We start from the raw sequence: 22892 nt of genomic DNA on the forward strand, positions 1-22892 counted from the left end.
AGGTGTGGATGTGACAGTCATCTCACAGCCCAAGTGGCCTCCCGACTGGGCTCTTACACCTGCTTCAGGAACGCTATCAGGGATTGGAGGTACCAGCGACAGCCTGAGAAGTATGCAGTTGATTAGGTTTGAGGGACCCGAAGGCCATATCACCACCACCAGACCCTTCATGGTAAAAGCCCCCATAATTTTGTGGGGAAGACACATTTTCTCCCAGTGGGGAATGCGCCTAGAGACAAATTTTTAATTGGAGCCATTGAGCAGCGTGGCGTCCCTAAATTAATCTGGAAAACTGATAAACCCATGTGAATTGATCAGTGGCCTCTCCCTGAAGTAAAACTCATCACGCTTAAGTCTTTAATACAAGAACAACTCCAAAAGGGTCACATTATACTGGCCACAAGCCCATGGAATACACCCATCTTTCTCAATCAAAAACAAAACAGTGATAAATGGTGACTCCTACAAGACCTACGTAAAATCAATGAGGTCACTGAAGACATGGGCACACTACAACCTGGTTTACCATCCCCTGTAGTAAACTCCATAGATTTAGGAAAAGCACTATGGAGGATATGAACAATAGGAATGCTGAAACAGCAAAAGAAAATTCCTGTTTTCCTGTCCTCCACCCCTTAACCTATCTCTGTAACCCTATAAGGCAATGTCATGTTAACCCCTTACCCATTGGTCAAGCTTGGATCCTTTCCAACCCTATAAAAGAAGCATACTGTACCCCATTAGTTGAGAAAGAAGAGCAGAGACCCTTCACGGACCTCCCCAAATAAAGCCATCTCCGTGGAACAGCCTGCGCCTTCTCCTTCTCCTCTCTCTCCGTCTGCTGCAGCCTCCAGCCCAGGGCACCACTACCTAGCAAGCAGAGCTGAAATCCTGAGAGCTTGCAATCACTATAGAGCTGATAATCACCATGCTTGCTAGATGGTAACCCTGCGGCCTTGGCATGAGCGAGCTAGCTTCGGGCACCCGGTCCCTACCCAGGGACTGAGCTCCTGAGCCCTATTGCTCTGCTTTATGATAAGGCCAAATATGAGGCTTTATTAAAGTGGCACCCAACTACTTCGGACTCCCCCAGAGGCGATATCCGTTGGTTGAGCAACGAAGCCCCCCTGGGGTTTTCTGTGATTGCCTGTTCGGGAAGCCGCTCCTTCTGTGAAGGGACTTTTCGTTTTAGAAAATCCTTTCCCTAGGAGGGTCAGTTCGACACTCAAAACCTACATCTGAACGACAAAAAGTTCCAAGAAGAACTGACGCAGCAGAACCCTTCCACAGATCTTGGACCCCAGGAATTGTAAGTATTAGCTAATATTGCGCGCATAACTTCGGGGCTCCAAAACTTTTTTTTTGTTTTTTTTCACGTTTTTTCTGCTGGAAGGGCTAACCATTAACATGGGTACAATTTTTAGTACTTTAAAACTAAGTAAAACTGAGAGAGAGATATATTCAACTATTTTAGAAATCTTATCTGCTAACAACTTCTCCTTTTCTAAAGGCAAGCTCTCAAAAACTAATCTTAAAAAATTTGTAACTTGGATTATTTCGCAATACCCTGATACTGATAAGAAAGCAGTCATTGAAAATTCGTTTTGGGATATGATCGGGAACACAATATATATCTCCCAAACAAACCAGGATTTCTCTGTAACTAACTATTTGCCTTTATTCCATATAATAACTAAAACCGTTGAAAGATTTAACAGAGAAAAAATCTTGCAGGGCTTAACAGACACTTCCTCTTCAAATACTAACAAGATCGATAAGGACTCAGAGGAATGTCACTTGCATATCTCACACCACCCCTTCGTTCCTAAAGCCCATCTCGCCTCCGTTACTCCTAAAGCAGAGGTTACGCTGTCCACCACGGTTCCCCCCCCCACATCCTCCACCCCTGCGGGACCTGCGCTGCCCAACTCCGCAGATCCTATCTTATCTATAATTCCACACATCCCCCCTACCCCCAGCTCGGCTTCCTCCTTGCCTCCAGTCCCGGGGGTCCCTTTTCCTGCCTCTGCCGCCCCCTCCACCCCTGCGTCGGCTCTGCCCCCCTCCACTGCATACCCCCCCATCCCCACGCTGGTGTCCCCCACCATCCCTCCCGTCGCCGCGCCCGCCACCCCCTCTCCCCTCGCCCCGCCTCTGACCGGCCCGGCCCCTCCTGACGGCTCCCCGAGCCACAACCCCGCCACTCCCGAGCCCGTGTCCATCCCCGCCCCCTCCCCCTGCTCCCTGCCTGCCACAGCAGGGACACCTCACACAAGCGCAGTGCCACCAACCCACCCCGCAACTGCAGCACACCGGACCGGTCCCACCGCCTGCCTCCCCCCACTCCCCCCATGCCCACACCCCCACCCCACCCAGCCCCCCTGCCCCAACCACATGTCCCCCCAACCCCCCACCCACCCTCAATGCCACCCGAACGGAATCCCAGAGACCCTCCACGGTGCTACCCCCCCCACCCAGTCCTGTGCGTGCTGTGCTGCCATCCCAGCTCCATTGGCACCTCCCCCTAGCCAGGTCATGCCATGTCTCCCCCCCCAGCCACTAAAACCTTTGAAAAACGCTTCTAAACGAAAAAAGCATAAGTCACGGATAGCAACCCCCCCAGTCCTCCTCAGAGGACCAGAGCTCTTGCAGTGAATCTGATTCTGATACGATCCACACGGATCCATGGGCTCTTATTAAAGTAGAAGCGAGAAAGGCTGGAGATTGGGAGCTGGCACAGAAAATTAATGCTTTCCCAGTAGAATATAAGCAAGGATGGAATGGTGGTGAGTCCACTATAAAGACGTGGAAAGCTAACTCGAACAAGGAACTAGTGCAATTAAGAAATATAGCCAAAGAACGTGGGCGAAGCTCACATATTTTTAGAAATTTCTTAGAAGCCATGTTCTCAGCACATGTCTTACTTCCCCACGATGTAAAAAATATTTCACACTGCCTCCTGTCCCCAGCAGAATATTTGTTATGGGACAGGCATTGGAAAAGACATTTAAAAACATTATCAGATTCATATTCTGCAGATGCTAATAAGACGAATTTTACGGTAGTCCAACTAGCTGGTGAAGGTGACTTACAGAAACCAGCAGACCAATTGGAAACCTTGAATAAAGAGGCACTGCAGGACATCGCTCTCGCAGCAAAAACCTCTCTACTTCTCGTGCATGATGAGTCAATGCCAACAATGCATTTTTCTACTATTAAACAAGGGACTGATGAAAGTTTTATCAAATTTGTGGACAGACTTAGAGATGCTCTGGAGAAACAGATAGAGAGCACAGAGGCAAAGAAGGAACTCTTATGTAAACTTGCCTTGTGTAACTCTAATGAAAAATGCAAAGCCATTTTGAGGTCTCTACCCATGGATACAGACCCCACCATAGAGCAAATGCTGGAATGCTGTACACGTCACATGTCCACGGAAAATACAGTGGCCCAAGCAGTTGCCAAAGGTATTGCTGAAGGAGTTTCTGGTGCATATGCAGTAATAGCTTCTAAAGACCAAGCTAAATGCTATCACTGTGGAGATCCTGGACATTATATAAAGGACTGCCCAGAGAGATCACACCCCCGATACAACCGTAACAATTACCAAAGACCCCAGAATCAGCAGCGCTACCAGCAGCATTCGGGAAACTTCTTGCGCCGCCCGGTCGAGCCCCGGGTGCTGACAACAAATCAAAGGCCACCCAGACCCAACCCCGCACCAACCCAGGACGTTCCGGACCACAAGAAGAGGATCCAACCCACGGGGCAACCCAGATGGGAACCCGCCGTCAACTGGTAACTGCTTTGTCCATTGACTTTAATAATGAGAATGTTCACTGTGTTCCCACAGGCAAATATGGGCCAAAAGGTGGTCCTTCGCACATTTTAATTATAGGTGACTCTCTTAATAGCCCAAAGGAGATCTTCGTTGTTCCAGAAGTGCTGACAGTGCAGCCAGGACAAGAGATTCTCGTCCAGGTATGCTGCATAGACTCACCATTTTTTCTTTCAAAGGGAACCCCAATAGCACAAGCCTTTTTACTCCCAAAGGATCACAGGGAACAGATTCCTCTCAACCCTACAGCTATGTGGGCACAAGTCATGGGACCATCCAAGCCTACCATCGAGTGCGGCCTCACCTGCAAAGGCGAGAAGACCCACCTACCAGGGATGCTGGACACCGGTGCTGATGTGACCATCATCGCCCGCTCAGAATGGCCAGCACACTGGGATCTACAACCTGTTGCAGGCATGATTTCAGGGATTGGTGGAGCCACAGTGTCCATGAGAAGCAAGAACAACATCCTTGTGGAAGGGCCTGAAGGCAAGCTGGCAACCATTCGTCCATTTGTGGTAAGGGCCCCCATCACCCTTTGGGGCAGAGATGTTCTATCCCAGTGGGGAGCTTCCCTCCGTATTCCCACTCAGGATTTCTAATCGGGGCCACTGAGGTAAGCGCGCTGCCAGAAACACCTGGTCTCACCTGGAAAAGTCACAAGCCACTCTGGATTGAACAGTGGCCCCTCAATAAAGCCAAACTGCGCGCCCTAAACACCCTCGTGGAAGAACAGCTCGGAAAAGGCCACATAGTGGAGTCCAACAGCCCTTGGAACTCTCCAGTCTTCGTTCTACCAAAGCCTGGGACAAACAGGTGGAGGCTTCTCCACGACCTTCGCAGAATCAACGAGGTCATCGAGGACATGGGCCCCCTCCAGCCTGGCCTACCCTCTCCATCGATGCTGCCTAGAGACTGGACACTTGCTATCATAGACATTAAGGACTGTTTCTTCAGCATTCCTCTGCACCCTGAGGATGCTCCACGGTTTGCTTTTTCCGTTCCCTCTCTTAACAAGGAGGCCCCGCTCAAAAGATATCATTGGCGTTATCTTCCTCAAGGACTAAAAAACAGCCCCACTATTTGCCAGCGGTACGTGGCTCACATTCTGTCTCCCATTCGGAAATCATTCCCCGATGCTATCATCCATCACTATATGGATGACATCCTGGTGTGTGCTTCAGACAAAGCTTACTTGGACAAAACAGTTAAAAAGACTATTGAAACCATAGAAAAGGCAGGAATGGAGATTCATGAGGACAAAATCCAGTACACCAAGCCATGGACTTACCTTGGAGTCCAGATCTGGGAAAGAACCATCATACCTCAGCATCTCACCATAAATGACGACCCAAAAACCCTCAGGGACTTACACAGCCTTTGCGGATCCATCAACTGGGTACGTCCACTGCTAGGAATTACAAGAGAGGACCTTGCTCCCTTGTTCAACCTTCTTCGCGGACCTAAGGACCTGGACTCTCCCTGCACTCTCACAGAAGAAGCCAGAGGTGCCATCACCAAAGTCCAGGAAGCCCTGTCTTCACGCAAAGCCCATCGCTTCGAGCCCAGCCTGCCTTTCCAGTTCATCATCCTGGGAAAAGCACCTCGATTCCATGGACTGATTTTCCAATGGGACTCTCAGCTTCGAGACCCTTTGTTGATACTGGAATGGGTCTTTACAAATAGCCAGCCCACAAAGACACTCACCACCTACCAGGAGGTCATAGCACATTTAATAAAAAAGGCAAGGACTCGCCTTCGCTCTCTTTCAGGTTGTGAGTTCGAATGCATATACTTACCAATAACTCTTACAGACTTTGAGGATTTGATCCAGACCAATGAAAGCCTCCAGTTTGCCCTGGATAGCTACACGGGCCAAATTTCCATTAAGATCCCAAAACACAAACTTTTTAACCCTGATGTAACCTTCCATTTGATTCCAAAACAAATCCAAAGTAGAAAACCTCTCAAGGCTCTAACCCTCTTTACAGATGGCTCAGGGTCTTCCCACAAGTCGGTGGTTACATGGAGAGACCCCCAAACACAAGATTGGCACTCTGACATACAAATAGTGGAGGGATCTCCACAGATCGCAGAATTAGCAGCTGTTGTCAGAGCCTTTGAAAAATTTAAAAACGAGCCTTTCAATCTGGTTACAGATTCAGCTTATGTCGCTGGGATAGCGATGAGAGCAGAACATGCTCTTCTCAAAGAGGTCTCTAATCCAAAGTTGTACCAATTGCTCTCTAAATTAATATACCTAATCTCCCACAGAAAGCAACCTTACCATATAATGCATGTGAGGTCACATACAGACCTCCCAGGTTTTGTTGCAGAAGGCAACAGGAAAGCGGATGCATTAGCAATGGCAGCAGAAACTGCTAATGTTCCTAACATCTTTGCCCAGGCAAAGTTGTCACACGCGTTTTTTCATCAAAATATACCTGCCCTTATGAGAATGTTTAAGCTCTCAAAGGATCAGGCAAAGGCTATCGTGGCTACATGTCCGAACTGTCAGAATTATCAGATACCATCCATGGGGATGGGAGTCAGTCCCCAAGGTCTGAATAGCTGCCAGCTGTGGCAGACAGATGTAACTCACTTCGCACCTTTTGGAAGGTCAAAATACGTGCATGTATCGGTCGACACATTTTCAGGAGCAGTATTTGCATCATCACATGCAGGAGAAAATACCATGCACACAATAAAACACTTTCTCTTCGCTTTTGCCACCCTGGGTGTACCAAAAGAGATTAAAACAGATAATGGACCAGCCTACACTTCCCGCAAGTTAAAGGAGTTTTTCAATGAATGGGGAATAGCACACAAGACCGGCATACCTGTAAACCCCACAGGACAATCCATCGTGGAAAGGACACATCAAACCCTCAAAAGAGTCCTCGATCAACAGAACAGAGACACGAGAATCACATCTCAAGTGGAAAGACTTTGCAAGGCTCTCTACGTCATCAACTTCCTGAACTGTACAGCATCAGAGCCTGACCCACCAATACTTCGCCACTTTGCAAATACCACCCAAGCAAAGCTCACTGAGAAACCACCTGTGCTCGTGAAGGACCCTGAAACACACCAAATTTCTGGGCCTCACCAGTTGATTACCTGGGGTAGAGGATATGCGTGTGTGCTACTACCATCCGGTCCGAGGTGGTACCCAGGAAAAAACATAAAGCCATACCTAGGCACTGAGAACACTACTCCTGCAAACGGGGACAAGAACACTCCTGAGGCAAACACAAGACCACCTCAAAACCAAACCAGCTCTGCCTGGAGACAAAGACGTCGCCGAATACCCACAAACACAAGAACAGACCGCCCCATTACAAGACAGCAGACAAAACTGAAAAGCTAAACAACAGTCTGCTGCATCAGACCATAGATAGCCTTAACACAAAAGTGTTCTCTGAACTATATGTTGTTACAGTTGTTTTTGTTTTTGTATTTAAAGAAAGAAAAAAAAAAAAAAATCCAACAAAAAAAACCCTGTTATTCCCCCTCCCTAACCTTTTAAAACCCCTTAACCCTCTACCCACTCCTCCTCCCATAGTGTAGCTTAGAAATTAAAAGAAAAAGGGGGGGAGGAGGGGAACAAGAAAAGAACAAGGCAGAAAACCCTCTCATCATAAAGATAACAAATTCTGCTTATATTCCCTATCAGAAGCCCTATTCCTGCCCAAAGATGAAAAATATCTCCGTTGCTGCTGTCCTCATTGCTGCCTGGATGTTCTTCACCGTACCGCGTGCCTTCGGCTGGATTAGTCCACAGCCCAGCCATAATGTTTGGGTAACCTTAGCAAAAACATTAAAACAGGACAACATGTGCTTGTCCATGGGAAGCATTGATAATCCACTTTCCACATGTCTAGTAGGAATTCCCTTTGTAGCAGATGACTGGCCTGTCTAACTCAGAGATCCTCCGCACCACAGGTAAGAGACCCAATGTGGTTGATACTTGGGATGAGTGGACAAAAATTCTGCCAGATGCTCGAGAGGAACCCCAAGAATTAGATCTGTTGGGGTCCTCCAAGGCCACATACTGTGTCAAATTTTACTTTAGACGTCCAAAAAACAATTGGCCAGAAATTGACCAGAACAAAAACACATATCGAAAAGAGATATCACCAATTAACAAAGCCTATAACTCTCACGATTGGTGCAATTACACGGCTCGCGTGATTTCTGTGTCCTCTCTCCATCCCAAAGTATTACCCAGAGGAATGTTTCTCATCTGTGGTGACAGAGTATGGGCTGGGATCCCCTCCCGACTCCAGGGAGGTCCCTGTACCCTTGGAAAACTTTCTACCCTTACTCCAAACATCACCCTGTTACATAATTGGAAAAAAAGAAAGCTAATCAAAACGACAAAAAAGGTCCTACACTGAATTTGATGAAAATTGTGATCCTAAATTATATGATTGGAACAAACCAAAAAAGATTGCTGTCTCCCTGTTTTTACCCTGGGTAGCTGCAGCTAAAGCCCTCGGTGAAATCAATCACCTTGGGTGCTGGCTCAGTAAACAAGCTAACGCTACATCTGCAGCCTTGAGTGATCTCTTAAAGGAAGAAGAAACCACAAGACATGCTTCGCTCCAAAATCGAGCAGCAATTGACTTCCTGCTGCTTGCCCATGGACACGGCTGTGAAGACTTTGAAGGGATGTGCTGCTTCAACCTCTCTTCACGCTCGGAATCCATCCATGCGAACATCCAGAAACTGAAAGATCTCGTGAAGGACTTGAAAGTAGAAAGAATCCCAGACTGGGTCAATGAACTTTTTGGGCAATGGGGATTAACAGGATGGGCTGCATCCTTGGTTAAGGGAATGTTGTTGATTCTCCTTGTAGTTGTTATTGTGTTAGCTATGTTCTCGTGCCTTGTTCACTGTTTCAAAAGAACTATAACGAACGCCTTTTTTGTAAAAAGAGAAAGTGGAGTTGTAGTAAACCCTATAGATTTAGGAAAAGCACCATGGAGGATATGAACAATAGGAATGCTGAAACAGCAAAAGAAAATTCCTGTTTTCCTGTCCTCCACCCCTTAACCTATCTCTGTAACCCTATAAGGCAATGTCATGTTAACCCCTTACCCATTGGTCAAGCTTGGATCCTTTCCAACCCTATAAAAGAAGCATACTGTACCCCATTAGTTGAGAAAGAAGAAGAGCAGAGACCCTTCACGGACCTCCCCAAATAAAGCCATCTCCGTGGAACAGCCTGCGCCTTCTCCTTCTCCTCTCTCTCTGTCTGCTGCAGCCTCCAGCCCAGGGCACCACTACCTAGCAAGCAAAGCTGAAATCCTGAGAGCTTGCAATCACTATAGAGCTGATAATCACCATGCTTGCTAGATGGTAGCCCTGCGGCGTTGGCATGAGCGAGCTAGCTTCGGGCACCCGGTCCCTACCCAGGGACTGAGCTCCTGAGCCCTATTGCTCTGCTTTATGATAAGGCCAAATATGAGGCTTTATTAATCCCCTGCCATGATTCCTAAGGAATGGAAATTGACTGTTATAGATTTAAAAGACTGTTTCTTTGACATTCCCGTTCATCCTGATGACGCCCCTTGATTTGCTTTTTCAATACCAAGCCTCAACAGACAGGCACCTCTCCAGAGATACCACTGGATGGTACTACCCCAAGGCATGAAAAATTCCCTGACCATATGCCAATGGTTGGTGGTTAAAGTTTTGGCTCCGGTTTGCCAAGACCATCCACAAGCGATTATTTACCATTATATGAATTATATACTTATTGCAGTTGAAAATGACTCATCTTTAGATACAACTTTAAAAGCCACTGTCACAGCCATCCAACAAGCAGGACTTACCATCACAGAAAAAAAATATGACATCACTTTGGAAATATTTGGGACTTAAAATTCTCTCTCAAACTGTACAGCACCAGCCATTGCAACTAAATGAGACACCAGAAACACTATACGATTTACAAAAACTGTTAGGAACTATTAATTGTGTTAGGTCTCTGCTTGGAATTACTAACGAAGATTTTGTTCCATTGTTTGTTTTGTTAAGGGGGGATTCTGAGTTAAATTCACCTAGGCAGCTATTTGACAAGGCAAAGGATGCCTTAGATAAGGTATCCTATGCCATTCAAACTCATCAGGCACACAGAATAAATCCAAACTTACCATTCCTGCTAGCTATTTTGGAAAAAGGACCCTAACCCTATGTTTTAATTTTTCAGTGGGACCCCGAGGCGTCTGATCCTTTGTTAATTTTAGAATGGGTTTTTGTACCCCACCAGCCTGGCAAAACCATAACAACAAAGCCAGAGATGATGGCTCAGCTTGTTATAAGAGCCAGGTCACATTTATTTTCTCTTGCTTGGAAAGATTTCTCTACTATATTCTTACCTACAACTACTGTATATTTAGATTGGCTATTACAACAATCACAATGCTTGCAAATTACACATGAAAATTTTACTGGGCAAATTTCAATTCATCACCCTAAACATAGGCTGTTACATTCCTCTCTTAGCTTAATTCCTAAACCTTTAAAAAGTGATGTACCCCTTAATGCCCTAACCATCTTCACCGATGGATCAGGATGGTCCCATAAATTGGTTATAACCTGGCAAAACCCTGTAACACGATTGGGAATCTGACATTGAAACAGTAGAAGGTTCAAACCTAATAGTTGAATTAGCTGCAGTTGTTAGAGCTTTTTCTAAGTTTATACGCCCTTTTAATTTGGTAACTGATTCTGTTTACGTTGTAGGTATCGTTGAGTGTTGCATTGAAAGCTGATCTGTAGTTAGCATTAATCAAGTTATAAATAAGCAGTCCAGCTCAGCTCCATGAACCAGCCTGTGGGCTGACTGACAGAAGCTCACATCCAATGGGAGCTCTCCTAGGGTGCAGGCATTTTATTGGTTCAGAGTCTGGGGGCACACAGATAGACCAATGACCTGTTTCAACCTGGGAGTTTTGAATGGGCTATAAAAGAAAGCTCCGGACAATAAACCAGGCTGTTTTTTCTGAGGAAACACACATGGTCTGTCTTATGTTATGTCTCAGACATAGGAACACCAACATAACAGTTGAGAGAGCTGAAAATTCATTCCTAAAAACAGTTTCTAACGATCAGTTATACTCTTTGTTCAAAACTATCATTTTTACTCTTTCTCAGAGACAGCATCCCTATTTTGTCATGCACATACATTCTCATACTTCTTTGCCAGGATTCCTAGAAGAAGGCAATAGACAAGCTGATATCCTTGCGATGACCATACAAACCACACTTCCAAACATCTTCAAGCAGGCATGGCTCAACCATGCATTCTTCCACAAAAATGCACTTGCACTATCACGCATGTTTAATATCACCAGAGACCAAGCTAGAGCCATTGTCACTACATGCCCTGACTGCTAAAAATATTCTCTGCTGTCTATGGAGGCAGGAGTAAATCCTAGAGGGCTTCACAGTTTACAAATTTGACAAAATGATGTTACCCATTATGCATCTTTTGGTTGCTTTAAATATAATAAATGTTTCAATAGACACTTTCTCAGGAGCAATCTCTGCCTCTGCTCACATAGGTGAAACGGCAAAAGATGTTATTAAACATTTCCTACAAGCATTTTCAACTCTAGGCATCCCACAAGAAATAAAAACAGATAATGGGCCTGCCTATGTCTCCCAGAAAACACAGCCATTTCTTAATCTGTGGGGAATCAAACATATCACAGGCACTCCACACTCTCTCAAAGGCCAATCAATTATTGAAAGAACATGTGGGTCTCTTAAACACCTGCTAGAACAACAAAAAGGAGGAATAGAGACATTATCCACAGTAGAAAGACTTGCTAAGGCCACATTTGTATTTAATTTTTTAAGAATTCCTTTATGGAACCAAATCCCCCAATTATCAGGCACTTTTCTAATACAATGCAGGCACAATTAAAAGAGAGACCCCCCCCCCCCCCCCCCCCCAGTGTTAATCAAAGATCTTGAAACAGGCCAAATTATAGGACCCTTTCCTCTAATTACTTGGAGGAAAGGGTATACTTGTGTTTTTCTACAGGTAAAGGACCTTGGTGGGTTCCAGCAAAGAACATTAAGCTATATCTGCAGCCTCTACAAGATCATCAAGAAGCTCAACAGGAGGAACCCTATAGGAATGTGCCCCCTGTTGACAGAGTGACCAAATTATCCTTTGTCTCCTTAAAAAGGAAAAAAGCCCAGAAGTTTCTCTCCTCAATTTGGTAAAAAGACACCTCATAGGACCTTTGAGACTTCATCTCAAACCTAAGGCTACCCAATTGGACAGAAGCCAAAAAGTCCTGCTTAAGTAATTCACTAGAAAAAGAAGAGAAAAAAGGAAATAATTGCTTTTGTGGGGTGTTTTAGCAGGAGCAAGAACCTCTTGACCCTGGCTCGGGTTTTCTCTGCAAGAGATTTGTTATTTTGCCTTTTATTAAAACCTTTTCTGTTTCCAACACTACCTCGGAAATCATCCTGCTAATTTTATGCCATTTGAGGTAGCTGGGCTATCTCGGGTGTGATAGGTCCTCTGAAAGCTCATAAGACCTGGCTCGAGGAGAAAACCCATCAGAACCCCAGGAAGAACCTACAGAAAAGACACCTTGAGGCTTGCAAATAACCATCCCTCACCTCCTACCCATTACTGATTAATACCACTGGTTTCGTAACTCCTTAAGCATTATTAATTTTTAAGTTTAATCCACAGATTGTTCCACCAGACATGACTCCTAAAGGACTCCTGCATGCTATTCCCATTCTGATCGATGCCATACTCCTTGCTAAGACCTGGAAAGTTCTGCAGTCAAAGAAAAATGTCTGGGTTGCATTAGCTAACAACACTAAGCAGCAAACCCTGTGTCTGTCAGTAGCCACCTGTGACAACCCCTTTTCCACCTGTTTAGTTGGGTTACCAATGGATGTGTGGCCACTAACCAAGTACGCCATCCGTGTGTTGTGTCCCCGCAATGAATGGATTCACAATCCCATTGATAACAGGGATTACTGGGCCTGGAAATTACCACATGCACCACTAGAATCCCAAGAATTGGAAATTCTGAGCTCTGTAAGAATGGATTTTTGTGTTAGATTTCATTATATTAAAAAAACTCCCAAATTAATATGAAGTATCACTGATGTCCAGGCTATAAGAAAGCAATCAAATACATGGTGGGATGTTTCCCCACATAACCTAGTCTATAAAAATGAAAGGATGTGGTGTAACTACACCTCACCCATCTTTTCCTGGTCCAGTGATTCCCAGTTACAGTTATGATCTGGGATGTTTCTCATTTGTGGAAACAAAGCATGGCCTGACATTCCATCTTGCATCAGAGGAGGTGTCTTAGGTTGAAAGATTTAGCTGGAGGTGTGCATTCTATTTACCATCTGTTAGAGGTGAGGCAGTTATCTTCTGTTAATTGGGAAGTTTTCTTTATCTCTTCCAACCAATCCTCCCTCTGGGAAATATCTTCTGTTAATGGGACATTGAGTCTCACTGCATGACTGATAAAATTACATCATCCCATTGTGAGATGCTTTGCTCAGGGGGAGGAGCCAAGCATTCCTACCTAGATAAAATCTGAGATTTAGAACACCAGAGCAGTTTTTTCCCACTGGATTCCAAGAGGAGCAGCTGTCTTCTCCACTGGATTCCTAGAGGAAGGCCAGGCCCATCTACACCACCACTGGACCTTCAGAGGAAAACTACACCCTTCCACAGGATCACTGCTTCAACAGAACTATACCTGTCACTCCCGGAGGACTGCAGCCACCATTCAATTGGACTGCTACCAACACCCTGACCCACAGGGTGTCGGGTCATATTCTGATTCTGTCAGTGGTTTTTTTTTTTTTGTTTGTACTATTGCAGTTGTATTTTTAATTTTCCCAGTAAAGAACTGTTATTCCCACTCCCATCTCTTTGCCTGAGAGCCCCTTAATTTCAAAATTATAATAATTCGGAGGGAGGGGGTTTAAATTTTCCATTTCAAGGAAGGCTCCTGCCTTCCTTAGCGGACACCTGCCTTTTCAAACCAAGACAGGCAGACCATGTAGCTTGGGGAGGTTTACTGTGCTAGCACCTGAGATTGCCTTAATTCGTGATCAAAAAATTAGGCATAAAAGATTTATCCAGCAATTTGAACTAGATTTCAAAGGCTTAATTAATTTTTGGAGTAAAGGAAAAAGAATAGCAGCCTCACTATTGGCACCTGGAGTTGCTGCAGCAAAAGCTTTGAAAATGTTAGGCAATCTAGGACGTTGGCTGAGTAGGCAAACCAATGCCATGTCTCAGGTACTAAGTGAGCTACTAACAGACGTTGACAGTATCAGACATGTTACCCTGCAAAATAGAGCTGCAACTGACTTCCTGCTGTTATCACAAGGACATAGTTGCAAAGACTTCAAGGGCACGTGTTGCATGAATCTTTCAGATCACAGTGAATCCATACACAAAAGCATCCAAATTCTCGGTATATAACTTGGTCTCGTTATAACAAGATCAAGTTGTATCCACTTATCTCCCTAACATTTAGTGTCCAAAGCCTCTCATGATTCTCCATATTTACTCTTGGTAATTCAATCTTATTTTACCTGATTAATCCCCACCTCCTCCACACTGTCAGCTGCCAGTGTGATCTGCTCATTTGTGAAATGTACACAAACATCCTTCCTATTTCTCTTTTATCAGTTAGAGCAGGGCTTAGTTTCTGTGTTGTGATCACTCTATCGACCTTTCTCAACTGCCTTGTGGTTGGCATCAGGTTCCTTACCTTTTCCCCTCCCTTCACAGTACCCAGTTTAATGTATCCACTCATTTCCCAGGTTGTTTGTGCACTTTAATTTCTACCAGGCAGGCAGACTGCATGCACTTATCAAGCGAAAGCATAAATGCCCAGGCTGTACTGCAATACACATCGTGCGTAAGACTACGGTCACTTTCCTCTTCCTGATTTCTCAGGAATCTCATTGCACCTCTTCATGTCAACCAGCAATTAGGCTAAAGAGCAAACAGAAATAGTCGACACATTATAATTAAAAAATAAAGTGCTTAAAAATGAGTCAGAAGTGTTATCCTCATACTTGGGCATAAATACCAGCTGCCCAAACTCATGTACTATCTTCCATTACCCCCACAGTCCCTCCTCCTAAGTCCCTACACAGAATACTAGCATTACTGGTATATATGAACCACAAAAAGCACTATTTTATAAGCCTTTAGCAGCCACATAATCACCCCCTTTGGAGCTTCTTTTGCCAGCATCAAACTATGCTAGGTCAGTAAAGGTAAGAAATATTCAGAAAATTATGCTTAAAAATGATTGCTGTCAGACAGCTGAGTTCTCCACATTTCATCTCACTGTTTTTGTACCATACATGAAGGATGGGGGGGAAAGTTATTTGGGCTTAGAAAACACATAACAAGTAACTTAATGACTCCTTAGAGCTTGTTACAAACCTATTTGCTCTGCAAAAGCAATGTTACCCTCTTCCAGAGTAGCGGAGAAGCTGTGCTGTTGTGACTGCCTGACTTTCGGCTCTTATATCATAGAAATGGTCATTACAGGTGCTAACTAAAGCAGGAGAACCACAAGATGAAGACCGCAAAAGAGTACCATACTCAGTTTCCATCTCAAGGTCAAACATCACATTTTTAATAGACTTAAGCAACGTAGGATACTTTAAGAGAAACCTTTTAAATTTAATGTTTGTTTGCTGTTCTAAGGGGAGAGCTATTACTGTTTGGACTTAAAACATTAGCTTGAAAACTGAAAATAGGCTAGCCCTTGCCTATAAGTGAAACTATTATTTGGTCTTATGGTCTTGAAAAGTACCAGAGGAGACTTAAAATGAAAAAAATTCTTGGGAGTGGGAATTAAGAAAAATTTTACATTTTTAAAGAGATGCTCAAAGGTCCAAATATTTACTAATTATTTGTTTTTAAAAGCTAGAATTACCTGACAGTGAAAAAAAACCAAACCACAATACCAAACAGGACTGAGTTATGCCATAGAATCTCTATAGACAAGATTTTTTCCCAGCCTTTGAAACAGTTAGGTACTTTGTGCTGGTTTAAAGTGTGCAACTAGTTACAACCAAGACCTTGTTTAACTAAATTATTACAGTTATGGTTTCACAAAAGTACCTACAAACTTTAAAACAAGTTGCCTTATTCTGCTATTAACAAACTAATACAAAAATACAATTAAAAATAAAGGCAAAGAAAGTTTCAATATTGGAATTGTGGTAATAGTTAAATTATTCAAAGTCTCCTCAGACTACCTTTTTCCTTCTAAAAAGAAAAAGGTAGCAGTTAAATTTTACATTCTTTACGGATGCCTGTGTTGCTCAAAGCCTCAACAGCAACCTAGATATTAGGAGCTCAAGGAGAACTCAGGCTACATAAGCAACGAACAATTTGGAACTTTTTTCCACATAAAATATAGCTTCCCACAAGGTGAACAAAGAAGCAAAAAAACTAGAGAAGCATAAAACTGAAGCAGTTTACACCCCTTGTTTTTCAAAGGGTTTTTTCGAAAGAGCTAACACGATCTCACAGCACTTTACAGATGTCCCAGGTAAGACTAAGTGGCCAAAATTGCTTCCAGGAGATGTGGTGAGGCTTTCATCCGCTGACTCCAGGCAAGGTAAGAGCTGAAAAGAGGCGGCTAGGCTGGATCCCGCGGTCCCAGTACCGGGCCGGGCCGCGATGGAGATCACTATTACCGAAGCAGTCAGTACTGAAAGCTCCCAACAGACTCCCATGTTTCCCTGAAAAGCCCTCGGCCGGCGCGGGCCTTCCCGACCCTGATGGGACTGGGCCCCTGGAGTGTGCCCTCCCGCCTCCGCCAGTCCCGGGGGAAGGTTGGGGGAGTGAGAGGCCAGTATCCGCCTCTCCCACGGCGCCTCGCCGTCTCTCGCCCACGCGCAGCCGGGCTAACGGCAACGGCTCCGGCGCCCCCGCGGCTGGGGCACGGTGGCCCGGCCCTACAGAAGCGGGCAGTGGGTGAGCCCTGGCCGCGCCAGCCTCACTCACCTGCACACCGCAAGGCTCGTCCTAGCCTCCACCAGGGGGGTAACAGCTGGGGCATGGGTGGCCGGAAGGAGCTGGGTCTTAGCCGCGCGGACGCCACTCCGCGTCCCCAGCGCCAGAATGTCACCGGAGGCCGCAGGGCTCTGCATGTGGCGTCACTTCCTTTTTCCGCCACCGCCGGAACAACTGAGCACCGCGCAGAACGGCCGCCGAGCCCACCAGCACCACTCCACGGCGCAGAGCGGCCGAAGCCCCGTCCCCTCCTTCCCCTGCCCTCAAGCCCTAAGGGGAGCGGAGGGTGGTGGTTCGCCAGTGGAGAAGTAGAGTGTGTAAAGCAAGCACAGTAGTCGGAGCGACTCACCAAAGGAAAAGAGCTGAGGAGGAAGCTGAAGGAAACAAGAAGAAAGAAACGTCTTTCCCTGGCGCAGGGGCCGGGCGACGAAGAGGCCTGAGCTCGGGAGAGAAGCAGGTGAAGGCGTCAGGATCCCGGCACCGCAAACGCTCTCCCCGTCCCTTGTCCAACGCTCCATCTTCCTACGACACTGATCCTTGTGAGAAACAGAGATCACTATTTAATTTTTTTTTAATAAAAGTTTAATAAGGGATAAAAGAGTTTAATATCCAGCTCTGTGATGTTTGGCAATACTCCAAAAACACACGGTTAGCTTAAAACAATGTTCTTGTATATGGTTACGTGAGTTACATGCATATTCATGAGAGTTTATACATATTCAAACATTCCTGTGAGTTTAGATGTTCTCGGAATTCTTTTGCTTGGTTTTAATCCTTGACTTGTCTTCATGCCATCTTGTAGATTAAATCAATATATTTTATTTCTTCTCGTAGTTCTATCCTGTTGTTGTTGCACTCCCTGATAAGAGTAAGAGTTAATAAATTCTTCCCTCGGTGTTCTGGTTTTTGTCACTACTATCTTATCTGAATGATAAGATAGTCCACAAATGTGAGAAACCACATAATTATTTTACACCATTCTCTGAGTTAGTTACATGAATAAAAGCATTTTAACATTACATAGTGTCTATTTTAATATTATGCTAAGGCCTAAGATATGTTTCTTACACTAATATAAGCTATACCGTGCATACATAAGCTGTCAGATTATACTATACCAAAAAGCAGTTAAAAGGAATTACAAATTGTTCTATATCAAAAGCTTTGTGATCAATAATAACTTGCAAAAGCTAATACATAAATGCGAAAGCCAATAACCATATTTGTTATTTATAACATCCTGGTGATCCTGCCTCTGCACTCCCTGAGATCAGAGACCCGGGGACTGGGCAGGGGAAGGTGATGTGCCATTAGGGTGACATTGTAATGCATACATTAAACATCCTTCTGATGTTTCTTAATCAGGGTATTTAGGTTTGCATCCCTGGGGTATATATGCTGCACAACTGCACAATACATTGCAGGTAGTGCTCTGCAATTTGAAAACATATGGCAGCAATCAGTTCAGTATAGTTCCTAATTCCTGATCTGGACCTACAAATGCCTGGGAAATTCAAGTGTTAAATATGCATCATACAACAGAGGTACCCTTGGAGGATCCTGATCCTCCACAGCCACTGCTTCTGGCACAGAATCAGTCATAGGGTTGGTAGTATAGAAACATGTGCATGCATCTACCTGCATCACCATCCAAATCATATACGTTGACTTAGAAAACACAGACACCACATACTACCTCAAAATAATTGATCATATTAGGAGAAATAAGAGACAGATTAAAGTAAAAGTAGAGCTACGTAGTCAGGAATTAATGATTCTTTTTTAAAACTACTTTGTAAGATACTTCTCACCAAACATGTAAAAACTTCCTTTGCAAGAGCATCAGCTGTCTCGGTCCCTCTGCGAGCCTCTCAGGAACCCTCGGCCAGTCCCAAGTCGGCAGACACCGGGGGGCAGCCTCGACACGGCCAACAGTGGGGAGACACTCTCCCGTGCCCCAAGGGTACTGAGGGCACCTAGGCTGGTCGCCTTTGCAGCAGAAGAGACACCAGAGACATCGGTAGAAGATAAAGGGTCGACTCTTAGCAGGGGTTAATCCAAGGTTTTATTCTAGGAGTCCCAAAGGAGCTCCTGCACCTCAGGGGGCCTCCTGCCGAGAGCCCCCCGGGAAATGTGCCAAGGTTACATTTAAAGGGAGGTGGAAACCAAAAGTAGATAACATTTTACCAACCAATAAGTGACCCTAAGGGATGGGTACTGGGGGATAGACATTTAGGACAGCGTATGGGGCAAGGCTTGGGGGGCTGACTCCTAGCCTCTGGCTAATCACTCGACAACTTGGACCGAAACTTCTAGATGGAGGGATGGGATGCTGAGTGATTGACAGAGAGGCAGGGTGGGGGTTTGGGGATGATCTCATCCCAGGAGAGGGATAGCACAGGTAAAGGGAGGGGGGTACAGTTTGGGATAAACCATTTGGGAAAAATATGGGGATACAAAGCAAAACTACTTCAAAATATTACAGAGTATAAAAACGCACTACAACAATCAGCATCAGTGGTGCAAGCAATATTGGCAGTATCAGCATAAGTAGGAACACTCAGGGTGCTAATGAAATCTCCACTTAAGAAAAGATAAAACCTGCCCTGCACCAGGCTCCTGGGGGCTGTAAGCCTGCTGCTCTGCTTTCTTAGGTAGGTTTAGTTATGCACTGCCAACAAATTACATCAACCTCCACAACCCAGCTGGCTATTTTTGGGGAAAAAAATATCCAGAATCTGCATTTACATGGGAGGATTTGCTTTGGAGGCAAAACTCCCGAAAGACACCTGGAGGAGTGCATACTGTTGCACAGATGTTAGGACACAGCAGTCAGGAACAGGCAATGCAGTTTTAGGTGGCATACAGAAAAGCATAGTGACACAGATCAGGGTGAGAGCATTCATCTCATATTTGAGCTCCTTTCCATTTATCACATTTTTTGCAAAGAACAACTGAAAGAATTAGCAGGCTGGAGGCATTAAAAAATGACCTCTTGTTGTGTTGTGTTATTATGCTCCCCCGGTTTAAGCTGGAATGTTCTGTTACCCCCTTTTTCTGTATAATGGTTCTGTCGGGAATTCCCCCTCTTTCCCAGTTATCTGTCAATCACCAGTTACCCTGGAAACTCGCGCCCTTTCTGTCACCCCCAAATACCCCCCTTTTATCCAGAAACTTCGGTGTTATAAATGGAATTATTGGGCCGGGGACCGGGGTCCCACCTTTGAGCTCTCTCGTTTGGCCACCCGTCCTGTCACTCTGAAAAGCCCGCGCTCACCGTGGGCTCCCATTCGCTGCCTGTCTGAGCTCTCCCCCTCCCGTTTCTCCTATATAACACGTGTATTCTCTCCCCCCGTCGCCCTTCGATCCAGCGGCTTCCCCTGGGTGTTACTCCGCATTCTGGAATAAAACTGGACTGGCCCTGGTCGGAGGGACACTCTCCCATTCCCTGTCTGTTGGTGCCGTGCCTGTTGTCCGCCTCTGGCAGAGCTGACCGCCGATCCAGCGCGCGCCTGACGACGGAGCGCGCAACCAACCCCCCCCCCCCGCCTCCCCTCCCGCTCCGTCGGCTGGCAGGCGGGAACGGCGGTGCAGGCGGGATTTTTAAAGTCACGGTTACCGCAACCTCTCCTCTCCTGATTCTCCTACTTCTTCTTGAACTGATGCCTTGAGAAGGCTGACCTAGAGCAGAGGCCAGACTGAGTTAAAGAATAAAGTTGGTATTTATTAAAAGGCCTTAATGAATACATCTTGGGCAGTACAAGAGCCTGGACAGGGCTACACCCAAGATGAACCCAAAATGGTGACAAAGTGGACGACTGGTCATGAGGTCTCACACTTTTATAATTTTTGGTCCATTAGCAGATTGGAGTTAATTGTCCAATTACAGCTTCAGATTATGAAGTCCCATCCTTCTTGTTTTCTCTCTTCAGTCCACTGTTGTTTATGCTCTTAGGCCTGAAACTTGTAATGGTTGTCCTTGACCCCAAGCTAGAAAAGGAATTGTTTTGTCTACCTAGTCTATGAAGAGAGCTTACCAACACAATATGAAGCTCAGAACTACACGACTAGGAAGAACAGAACGTGAAAAATATGAAAGCTAAAATTTAAGGCACCATTTCCCCTCTTTCTAATCAATGATAGAGACCTGTAGCTCTCCTCTGCTGCTCCAGAGGGGCCCCTATAAATCTATGGCTGGCTATCATTGTGTTGCAGTTTAGGATTTTTCCCTTTGTTTATTTCTCTCATGGAATTTTGTCCCATCTGTTGCTAAGATGTCGCATGTCCCAGCTAGATGGTGACAGTGGGGGGGGCAACAGGAAGGGGTTTGAAATTTGGCAGGAAAGTAGCTAAGTAACAACAGATAAACCGACACCTGGCTCAATTGAATAACAAAGGCGGGTCTGTGTCCCTCTAAAACAGGGGGAGAAAAAAACCCAAAAGGACTACCAAAACACAAATCAAACAATAACCTGCAAAATAAAAACACACTGCAACATCTTCCAGTTTTGGTTTTTTTTACAAAAGCAAGGGAAAAAGTGTCAAAGTTTAAATGGACTTGCAAAAGGTAAATACTTCACAACATAGGATACAAACAAGTAAAAAATTTTAAAACTATTGAAAAAGGAACAAATGATTTAAATGTGTCCAATTTTGATAACTGCTGGATTAATTGTTCAATGAACCTTTTACAAAACAAAGTAGAATTTCCAGGTAACTGATTACAAAAGAAAACTAATTTAAATTTTTCTGAAACTTGAATCTGCTTTGGGGAGTCAATTATTCTTACAGTTAGCTTAAAAAAATTGGCTCTAAAAAGTCTAAAAACAGTAAACTTAAAATGACTTAATCTTTCATAGTATCCAGGAGTTAAATGTATAAAAAAAAATTCATTTCATACTAAACAGTTCCTAATTTTCTTTTAATTTTTACTTCAATTTATGATTTAAAACTAAAAAATGTAGTATTAAATTGACTAAAAATAAACTGGCTCCTGGTTACTATTTTTTTAACAACTTTTCTTTTTGTTAATACAATTACAAATTATTTTTTAATACAACGTAAAACAGTGAGGTGTTCATCACATTAATTTGGCTGATCTTTATTGGCTGATTTTCTGGACAATTATCTTCATTTGCACTTAAAAAACTTCAGTTATCTTCTTCATTCATGGGAGAACATCGAGTTTGAAGGTCTTTTTCTTCAAAGAGTTCAGTTCAGCGAATGGTCACGATTGAGTATAGCATAGTAAACTTTGGTGAGATTACAATCTTCTTTCTATAATATAAAACTTAACAACTGGGTTAATTTCAAAATTACTCCAAATATGACAGGCAATTATTTTTAAAACAATATAAGAACATACGTTTGGGATAAAAAATCTGCTTAATTAATAACTAAATCAAATTCAACAAAGCATCTAACATTTTAATTTTGGAATTAAGGGAATATATATTTTTTCAAAATTTAAAACATGTTCAATAATTAAACTTTTTATAAATTTAATCAAATTAACAATTTTATTTTTATAAAAACATGTGGTTCCAAAAATCTTAAAAAAGCATATTGTAACTTAAAATGAAATTGAAGACATCTCTTCAAGTTAAGAAATTTTTACTGAAGGGATTAACTCTTAAAAAATTTATGTTCAATTTAAAATTGTAACACTTGATTTTTAAGTTCACCTTTTATTATCACAACCGTGAGAATGGCCTTTCTGCAGGGCCCTTTGCAATCAAGGAAATGCTCAGGGTATAAAAGGTAATTCTATAACCTAATTTTTGAACTCATCAAAGTTGTATAAATATAAACCAAATCAATATTAATGTCTTTGCCAATTCATAATAATATAAAAATTAAAAGGGAAACTGGGTATGGAATGAGTAGGGAGATGGACAGGGAACCTGAGCAGTCACCTTTACAATTAAAAGTTTAAAACACTTAAATTATTAAAAACATGTAAAAAATCACCAAAAATATTATAAACATTAT

At 44.0% G+C, this 22892-nt stretch overlaps 1 protein-coding gene across 3 annotated transcripts in view; it reads right to left on the bottom strand.

The window, feature by feature from the left end:
- The window catches only part of LOC139598965 (protein ARK2N-like), a 98207-nt gene extending 81180 nt beyond the window's left edge, over window positions 1–17027 (bottom strand). For all 3 annotated transcript variants that reach the window (XM_071445901.1, XM_071445900.1, XM_071445899.1), the window contains exon 1: window positions 16893–17027. The gene's annotated coding sequence lies outside the window, so the exon portion shown is untranslated. The remainder of the gene's footprint in view (window positions 1–16892) is intronic.
- Window positions 17028–22892: the final 5865 nt, after the last annotated feature.

Source organism: Agelaius tricolor, unplaced genomic scaffold, assembly GCF_023055355.1.
Source record: "Agelaius tricolor isolate 1412-34295 unplaced genomic scaffold, bAgeTri1.0.p SCAF_21, whole genome shotgun sequence".
Lineage (NCBI taxonomy): Eukaryota > Metazoa > Chordata > Aves > Passeriformes > Icteridae > Agelaius > Agelaius tricolor.